Raw genomic sequence first — 10454 nt, forward strand, 5'->3', positions numbered from 1 at the left:
CTAGGGTATTGCGCAAGGTTAAATTGAGTTCCTCGGTTAGGTGGTTAACTGATTTTTGTCCTCTGACGTCCTTGGGTAGGCAGAGGGAGTCTGGAAGGGCATCAAGGAATCTTTGGGTTGTCTGAGAATTTATAGCACGACTTTTAATGCTCCTTGGTTGGGGTCTGAGCAGATTATTTGTTGCGATTGCAAACGCAATAAAATGGTGGTCCGATTAATCCAGGATTATGAGGAAAAACATTAAGATCCACAACATTTATTCCGTGGGACAAAACTAGGTCCAGAGTATGACTGTGGCAGTGAGTAGGTCCAGAGACATGTTGGACAAAACCCACTGAGTCGATGATGGCTCCGAAAGCCTTTTGGAGTGGGTCTGTGGACTTTTCCATGTGAATGTTAAAGTCACCAAAAATGTGAATATTATCTGCTATGACTACAAGATCCGATAGGAATTCAGGGAACTCAGTGAGGAACACTGCATATGGCCCAGAAGGCCTGTAAACAGTAGCTATAAAAAGTGAGTGAGTAGGCTGCATAGATTTCATGACTAGAAGCTCAAAAGACGAAAACGTCATTGTTTTTTTTTGTAAATTGAAATTTGCTATCGTAAATGTTAGCAACACCTCCGCCTTTGCCGGATGCACGGGGGGTATGGTCACTAGTGTAACCAGGGGGTGAGGCCTCATTTAACACAGTAAATTCATCAGGCTTAAGCCATGTTTCAGTCAGGCCAATCACATCATGATTATGATCAGTGATTAGTTCATTGACTATAACTGCCTTGGAAGTGAGGGATCTAACATTAAGTAACCCAATTTTGAGATGTGAGGTATCACAATCTCTTTCAATAATGGCAGGAATGGAGGAGGTCTTTATACTAGTGAGATTGCTAAAGCGAACACCGCCATTTTTTATTTTGCCCAACCTAGTTCGAGGCACAGACACGGTCTCAATGGTGATAGCTGAGCTGACTACGCTGACTGTGCTAGTGGCAGACTCCACTAAGCTGGCAGGCTGGCTAACAGCCTGCTGCCTGGCCTGCACCCTATTTCATTGTGGAGCTAGAGGAGTTAGAGCCCTGTCTATGTTCGTAGATAAGATGAGAGCACCCCTCCAGCTAGGATGGAGTCCGTCACTCCTCAACAGGCCAGGCTTGGTCCTGTTTGTGGGTGAGTCCCAGAAAGAGGGCCAATTATCTACAAATTCTATCTTTTGGGAGGGGCAGAAAACAGTTTTCAAGTAGCCAATAGGCAGAGGGTAGCATAATTTGTCTGATTCTCTGTAAAAATATGATGGGAATAATAATTGTATTCTGTAAAGTGGTTTCTTGCATCAATCAACACAACATCTTCAGTCATCTCCTTGTCTGAAGGACAAGTGCATAAACAGGTTAATGTCAAGCCTTTTCAAAAGTCATGGAATGTAGGCCAACATTGAATACCACACATTGGCTGCTACTGTAGGCTGAATGATAGAACAGCTATTTACATGTTAAAATGTTATGGGATGCATTTTATCCATTGTTTTTGATGGTAGCCCACTCTAGTAGGTCTACATTATGATCAAATAGCCACAGTAGGCTACTTGACCACTGTCTGAAACTATAACTTAAAGCTTGTACAGCCTCAGTGTTCACAGTTAACGCGTGCTGGAAGTTGCACTGAATTTTTACAACATTCAAGTTTGCGCTCAGAAGACCAGAAATTAGAGGGAACATTGGTCTATTAATTGCCTAGTTGCCTTACTCTTTAACTCTCCTTTTCATTTGAAAAGAATGCCACCTGCTGACTGAAATGGGGTATTGCCCCATTGCCCATTTGAACTGATAAGGAACAGTTCATGATCTCTTTTTCGTGATATGTTTGTTTTTAATTAGTAGGTTTGGACTTCATGAGAGCCAGTTTTGTCATAGCGGTTGGTGGTTTTTGCAACTGCACTTGAAGAAACTTTCAAAGTTCATGAAATGTTCCGGATGTACTGACCTTCATGTCTTACATAGAATAAGCCCAAGCTTCTGTCGGAGGCGTTCTACCACGACCATGATGCCCCTGAGTGTAGAGGAGAGAGACTTCCCCGTTGCCTACTCCATGGTGGTCCATGAGAAAATTGAGATGTTTGAGCGACTCCTGCGTGCCGTGTACACACCTCAGAACATATACCGTGTGCATGTGGACCAGAAATCCTCTGAGGAATTCAGGACTGCAGTAAAGGCTATTGTGTCTTGTTTTCCCAATGTGTTTGTGGCAAGTTAGACAGAGTGTGTAGTTTACGCATCCTATTCGTTATCTACTTCATCTTTTTACTTTCAGTGATCGTGAATTAGGGCTGTGGGGGTCATGACATTTTGTCAGCTGGTGTTCGTCAAGCAAACAACTGCCGATTAATTAACAAAAACACATTTATCATCTCCGGCTTCCACACATATCCTACAAGCAACTGATGCACAATGGCTCTCTCAGATATCTCAATTCTTATTAGCCAATGCCCATCATGTGATCGGGTCCTTCTCACAAGCTACAAGTGAAGACAGACACATCCAGGACGCAACTGTGCTTATTGAATTCTGAGGCGCATATTAAAGGTGTTGGAAGAACTGTCCACATTTACTTTTCGTCAGCCAACAAGATGAGTAGGCCTAATGAACAGCAAAAGCACTAACCTATGTCAATCTACTATCCCCCATAGTATAAAAAAGTTGACCTATTCTGTGCAAGAAATAAATATTCCAAACATAGTCTGGGACAGTTGTGGGATGCAATAGATCCCAAATTAATACAACCACTATTATAAAAAAAAAACATTTTAAAAGCAATGAGGCTGATGCAACAGATCAGAACGTTTAGCTTAAAATGTTGATAAACTATTAGGCTATTTCTTCACATTATAAGTGCAGCAATGCGCACAAGGCATCAAGCTAGAAGTGAGAATGTTCCAAAATGCAATCAATTAAAGGGAAACACCATTCTCAAAAGTGACCGCAAATGCGATTATGCATGTAATGCTTTTATTATAAAGGTGCATTTTTATGGTGAAAATTTCCTTCCTCAATCTTGAAACTCATGTGCTGCATATGTATGCCAGTTAGGCTCGACACCCGTTGTAAAGCGGATTCATTTGCTTAATTGTAAATAAGTTATTTGGCTACTTTAGTTGTGATACAAACCTTATCAACATGTATAGGCCTATGGGCTAGACTACATGAGGTGTGCGACACAAGTGATAATATATCATTCACAAGTGATAGGCTAATATTGTCAGCCATCAGACTATTCTTGATTTAATCCTGTCTTTACATATACTAAATAATATATGTGTGAAATTGGTTTTGATTTAGAATGGACCATTATCATGCACCTGTCTCGAAAATACATGTCATCTATGCACTTAAATAGCAAATGGAGGACGCTTTTCCCATGGTCCATTTTCATGCCAGCCAGGTAGGCTATACTCCTATTGTAAAGAGAAGCAATGTGCTTAATATTGGGAAAGTTGAGAAATAAATACAATAGAGCTAGCCCACAGAAAGCTGATGGGATACTCCTCTTTTTAATAGAGGCCATCAAAACTCTGTTTTCTCACTCAAGCCGGATGTGGAGGTTGGCGTGGTTACACGTGGTCTGTGGTTGTGAGGCAAGATGGATGTACTGCCAAATTCTCTAAAACAACGTTGAAGGCGGCTTATGGAAGATAAATTAACATAACATTCTCTAGTAACAGCTCTGGTGGGCATTTCCTGTAGTCACCATGCCAATTGCACGTTCCCTCAAAACTTGAGAAATCTGTGTCATTGTTTTGTGTGACAAAACTGCACATTTTAGAGTGGTATTGTCCCCAGCACAAGTTACACCTGTGTAATGATCGTGCTGTTTAATCAGCTTCTTGATATGCCACACCTGTCAGGTAGATGGATTATCTTGACAACTTTTCTTTCTTCAAACATGCATACAACAATGTGTAAAAATATCATAAAGTAAAAAAAAGGTATTACCCCACAATCCTCTAAAAAGGAGCCACTTTAAGTTGTTCCAAGAACTTCAAATTCTTAAGCTGAGAGAAAATATAATGAAATTGAGGTAAATTAAACACAAATTAAATACAATTTAACACAATTTCCCCAAATAATCATTCAGATTTTGCAGTATAATAAATAGAATTGACATTTTCAAATGTCATGCTTTTTGAACACATTAAAATGAATGTGTTTGTGGCAAACGAGACAGAGAGTGTAGTTTATGCATTGTGGTCTCGAGTGCACGCAGATCTTAACTATATGAGAGACCTGTTGAAGTCAGCTGTCCAGTGGAAGTACCTACTCAATACCTGTGGAACAGATTTCCCCATTAAAACCAACGCAGAGATGGTTCAGTCACTCAAACTGCTCAACGGGGGGAACAGCATGGAGTCTGAGACCACCGTCGACTATAAGAAACGCCGGTGGCAGTATCAGCACAATATAACCAATAACATAGTAGTCAGAACGGGAGTTACGAAGAGCCCTCCTCCAATCAGCACCCCCATGTTCTCCGGAAATGCGTATTTCGTGGTCTCCAGGGACTTTGTCCATCACGTGTTTGACAGCCAGGAGGTTCGGGCCCTGCTGGAGTGGGAGAGGGACTCTTACATTCTTGAGCACCTGTGGGCCACTCTGCAACGCCTTTTCTTTTAAAGAGATTTTCACCTGCTGACTGAAATGTGATGTCAAATAGTCCTTAACTGCTCATTTGAATTGATATGGAACATTTTATGATCTCTTTTCCGTGATATTATTGTTTTAATTAGTTGGTTTGGACTTTACCACACTGTAAAAAAAATACTTTTAAAACATCCGGTAACTATTTGCATCTGCTTATTGAGTATTTCCAACATGAGCGGCAGGTAGCTTAGTGGTTAGAGCGTTGCGCCAAGGATATAGCCCATCAGTCGAGGTTGCGACACCAGGAATTAAAGAGTGTAGCGAATTCGGGGGCCATTTTCTACCAAGAATGAACATACTCGCCGATGCCAACCCTGTATCGAATCCCAACACGGTTGCAGTATTCAGCCTTGAATCGTTTTTAATGCTTTCTTTTCCTTACCGTGACAATCTGAGAGTAGAAAAGTATCGGGCTTCATCCGACAATCCTCGTTCCTCTCAGCCTGTAAATCTGTCATCATCATCCATAACGTTTTATTATGAAAACCCCGTCTCTTTTTGTCAAACTGCTCACCCTCTTCAGAATTCCAATTTATAGAAGGGTAGCCGAAGTGTGTTAGGCCACAGGAGTAAAATCTTGATCATCTCAAATAAGAGAAATGGCTTAATTTATAAATGTAATATCAAGTTCACATTGAAAACGTAATGTTGGCGAAATTGTTTTGATTGTAAATCAAGGAAGTAATTGAAGACAGAATTGGAGGAAGACGTGAGAATGACAAATACACTCTAATTGTTTGAAATCAGCACACAAGGTACACAAGCAGGAAAATTAAATAGTTTATACAATGGAGCATTCAAAGACTGACATTAATTGATCAAAATGTAATTAGAGAATTCAGCTAAGGGCTTTTGTGCCCTTAGTGAATTAAGGGGAGAATACTTTTGACACCACAGAGGGACAAACAATTGACCACAAATAATTACAATTATATATAATTCACTGAAAATGGAGAGCGACTGATCGCTTGCTCCATCAGAATGCCAAGCCCATAAGGAGCAGAGGACGGGGCTGACTGAGTGTCAGCCGAGCGTAGGTGTCTAGCACGGACAGGGTCCAGCCGGGCATGGGTGTGGAGGTCATGAACAGAGGCCCAGCCGAGCACGGGTGTCAAGGCCACGGACAGAGAACCAGCTGGTGGTGGAGTAGTCCGTACAGGAGCGGAGGACTGATGTGGTTAGAGGTATGGAATGGATGCTGGGACTCCTACAAAGTTATCTGATTTGCATTACTCTTCATCAATGCCACCAAATACCCATCATACCACAGAGCATTTTCAACAACCTACTTGAAGGTCTGCTTCCTCTAAAGGCTGAACTGCATCTCGTGTTGACCCAACAAGTGTGCCTTGTTGCTGGGTTGCCAACTCTGAGCAGTGCAGCCCTCCTGGCCAAATTTATCTGGAGATACTCCTTTTTGAACTATGTCTGCTGAAATGGCAAGCATTCTTACTGTCAAAAATCGAATCAAATTCATCAAATCCAATTTTATTCATCATATATACAGAATACAGGGGGGTGTAAACAGTGCAATGAAATGTTTACTTGCAAGCTACCTCAACATAGCCCTTGTCATGCAACATGTCTTGGGGGTATGATATTTGTGCGTCTGTAACTTTCTCATTCATCATTATTCACAATTCACCAGGACTATCCGTAATCCTGGTAGCATCCACATTAATGTAGAAGTGTTTAGAAAAGTATTCTATTCTTATTTACAATAAGTGACTCCAAAATGACACAATACATTATTTATCAGTCATTTCTATTGGGCACAATATAATCTGAAACACAACCAAAATAAAGACCAAATGTTTGTAGACTCACAAGCTTGATGTAATCATTGCGTGCTAGGAATATGGGACCAATTACTAAACTTTTGACTACTTTAATACACATAAGTGAATTTATCCCAATACTTTTGGTTCGTCTTAAATGGGGGGGACTATGTACAAAAAGTGCTGTAATAAAAAGTGCTGTAATATGGATGAAAATACCCTCAAATTAAAGCTGACAGTCTGCACTTTGTATCATTGCAAATCCAAAGTGCTGGAGTACAGAGCCGAAACAACAAACCATTTCACTATCCCAATACTTTAGATGGAGTATTTGGCTGTTTTGACTGCCAGAGCCAATTCACACTTTAAAATATAATTTATGGTCCATAGACTAAGGAGTAACGTTAGCCCGTACAGGAGTGGAGGACAGGGGACTGACAAGCACAGGTGTGGAGGATAGAGGCCCAGGTCCTGGAGTAGCCCGTACAGGAGTGGAGGACAGGGGACTGACAAGCACAGGTGTGGAGGATAGAGGCCCAGGTCCTGGAGTAGCCCGTACAGGAGTGGAGGACAGGGGACTGACAAGCACAGGTGTGGAGGATAGAGGCCCAGGTCCTGGAGTAGCCCGTACAGGAGTGGAGGACAGGGGACTGAGTGATGCAGCTGTGGACTGGATGCGGGTAGAGGGGGTGGGAGTAGGACTAACAGCATACAAAACAACAAACACATGGGTACAAAACCTGTAGCGCACCAGTAACACATAGTACGAGTACTTACAAAATAAACAATTCCCGACAAGGACATGGGGGGAAACAGAGGGAAAATATACAACATGTAATTAGGGAATTGAAACCAGGTGTGTGTGAAAACAAGACAAAACAAATGGAACATGAAAAATGGATCGGCGATGGCTAGAAGACCGGTGACGTCGACCGCCGAACACCGCCTGAACAAGGAGAGGAACCGACTTCGGTAGAAGTCGTGACAAGCCTTATAATCCTGCAGCACCAAACCAGTCTGATCGAAGAGGTACTCCAAACCTATCAGCTCCCCTAAAGAAAAACAACTGCATAAATATATGAGAATAAACCGGACTGAGAAGGGAATAATTCTATAATAACATTTCCCAAAGAGAATGTGTTGCTGTTTGTTTTAAATATAAAAGCTGCATTAGATTATTAATTACATACAAATTATATTGCCATTACCAGTGTATTTGCGTGTAACGGTGTAAGGAACCATATGTTCCAACTGATGACCTTCTTACTGCACAAAATGTGGGCAATATAGCTTTACCTGCAAGAGCTTCCTGGGCATCCAGAGCAGCAGAGGATGGGCAAAGTACCTCTCCATCTCTACTGAGCTGAATATGTTGGCGGAGGGCTGTCCCACCACATTTTGTCAACCATGGCAAAGTCCATCTCTGGAATCCCATTCCCGGACCACCTGAACAATGCCTTGGACACCCACTTATGGTCCATATCAGGCAAAATGCATTGCTATCCCTTGGGAAGGCATGTGTCTCTCCCTGAAATCAAAAGAGAACAACATCCCCACACGAGAAATAATGTATTGATTATAAATTCCCCACAGAACAGGTCATCATATCACATGAGACATACTGTGTAGGCCTAGTATATCATTGAAAATGCAAGTAATCACTATAAATACTTCAAATACAGGCTGAAAGGGCTGAAAAGTAGAACTATTAATTTAATTAGATCAATAGATTAAAGACCATCAGAAGACAATCCTTTGTTTTACTTATCTATTACCTTCATAAACTAAACATCATTCATGAAAATGATAACTCCAGATTAGTATGAAAATAGTGGGGTTAGCAGACTATTTTGATGGTCAGAGTCATCGGACGTTAAACTAGCTATCAATTACTTTCAGTGATCATGCTTTAATGTTCCATATTTTTTCCATGTTTTTAATTATTAGCCATTTAACCCACTTCAGCAGTCATTGTTGAACACAGTGCTAATTCTACTAGCAGTAAGTGATCCACAACACCTCTTAGCACAGCAAATTGTGTAATACTAATATAGAAATATCCTTTTATTTCTTCAAACATGCATACAACAAAGTTTCAAAATACAATACATTGAATTACCCACACAATCTTCTAAAAACGGAGCCACATGTCAAGTTGTTGCAAGAACTTACAATTCTTAAGTTGAGAGAAAATATTAGGAAATTGGAATAAATTAAAACTTCTTAAGGATCGGTGTCCCGCCATCGGTACAACTTCCAGTGAAACTGGAGGGCGCGTAATTCAAATAAATTCGAATAGTTATTTTAGCGGTTAAACATTTAGGTACATAAGTGGCTGAAACCTTAAATTCTTGTTAATCTAACTGCACTGTCCGATTTACAGTAGGTATTACAGCGAAAACATGCCATGCGATTGTTTGAGGACGGCGCCCCACATCAAAATATTTTTTCCACCGGCACAGGTTTCATACATTCACATATAAAGAGTAAATATTCACTTACTTTTTGAAAATCTTCCTCTGATTTGTCATCCAAAGGGTCCCAGTGATAACATGTAGTGTTGTTTTGTTAGATAAGATCATTTTTTATATCCCAAAAAGTCTGTTTAGTTGGTGCCATCGATTTGAGTAATCCACTCGTTCAATTTGCAGAGAAAGGAATCTGAAAATCTACCCATAAACTTTGTTTCAACAAGTACAAATACATTTGTGTTTACTCCTCAGACACCCTAAAATGTAATCAAACTATAATATTTCATAAGGAAAGAAGTATGTTCAATAGGAAACCGATTTTAGCAGGTGCGCAACTTCATCATGGTGCGCATTGACACGGATTTTCAAGACTGTGTCCTCATACAAAAACGGTTATTTCTTATTCGTTTTTGAAGTTACAAGCCTGAAACCTTGAACATAGACTGCTGACACCCTTTGGAAGCCATAGGAATTGCATCCAGAGAGCTATTTTATAATATGAGCTTTCTCTTGCATTTCTAAGAGGATGGTCTCTCAAAAAAAATATCTGGTTGGTTTTTCTTTGGATTTTCTCCTACCATATCTATTGTGTTATATTCTCCTACATTATTTATTATTTCCCCTACATTATTAACGTTTCTACGAACGTCAAAGTGTTTTCTTTCCAATGGTACCAATTATATGCATATCCTGGCTTCAGGGCCTGAGCTACAGGCAGTTTACTTTGGGCACAACATTCAGGCGGAAATTGAGAAAAAAGGAGTCTATCCCTAAACACAATTTCCATTGTAGTTGTTTTTACACACAAATATTTGTTTAAATTTTGCAGTATATTAAATTGAATTTACATTTTCGAATGTCATGCATTTTGAACACAAAAATGTTGAAGTTAAATCAGAAACCTGCATACTTATGTGAAAATCATCATATTTACCAAGCCCCTGAATATTTTTCTGGGTGGTTTGGACTTTACCAACAACTTTTCAAAAGGAAATAATTCAGCAGAAATAACATTGTCTTCACACCTCTTGACTTTTCCCACATTTTGTTGTGTTACAAAGTGGGATTAAAATGGAATAACTTTTCATTTTTGTGTCAATGATCTACACAAAATACTCTGTAATGTCAAATTGGAAAAACAATTCTAACATTTGCAACAAATGAACGAGAACTAAAACATTAATACATCTTGATTAGATAAGTATTCAAAACCCGGAGTCAATACATGCTAGAATCACCTTTGGCAGCGATTACAGCTGTAACTCTTTCAGAGTAAATCTCTAAGAGTATTCCACACCTAGATTGTACAATATTTTCCCATTATTACTTTTTAAATTCTTCAAGCTCTGTCAAGATGGATATCTCCGTTGAATATCTTTGGATGGTCTGGTCTTTTTGTTATCGGGTGTAAGTCTCTGATTGTTCACAAGATGTCACAATATCCTTTCTCTTAGTTGACTGTTTCCTTGCACTCGTTCTGTAACAGTGTTCTTCTCAGGATGGCGAATCAGC

The 10454-nt window shown here is 40.0% G+C and overlaps 1 long non-coding RNA gene across 1 annotated transcript; it reads right to left on the minus strand.

Moving 5' to 3' along the window:
* Positions 1–6165: 6165 nt before the first annotated feature.
* On the minus strand, positions 6166–9481 carry LOC123725629 (uncharacterized). Its single transcript, XR_006758169.2, has 3 exons — positions 8974–9481; positions 7768–7999; positions 6166–7523 (listed from the first exon to the last, which is right to left on the minus strand). It is a non-coding gene; the product is annotated as an uncharacterized LOC123725629 (long non-coding RNA).
* Positions 9482–10454: the final 973 nt, after the last annotated feature.

Source organism: Salmo salar, chromosome 12 (genome assembly GCF_965601325.2).
Source record: "Salmo salar chromosome 12, fSalSal1, whole genome shotgun sequence".
NCBI lineage: Eukaryota > Metazoa > Chordata > Actinopteri > Salmoniformes > Salmonidae > Salmo > Salmo salar.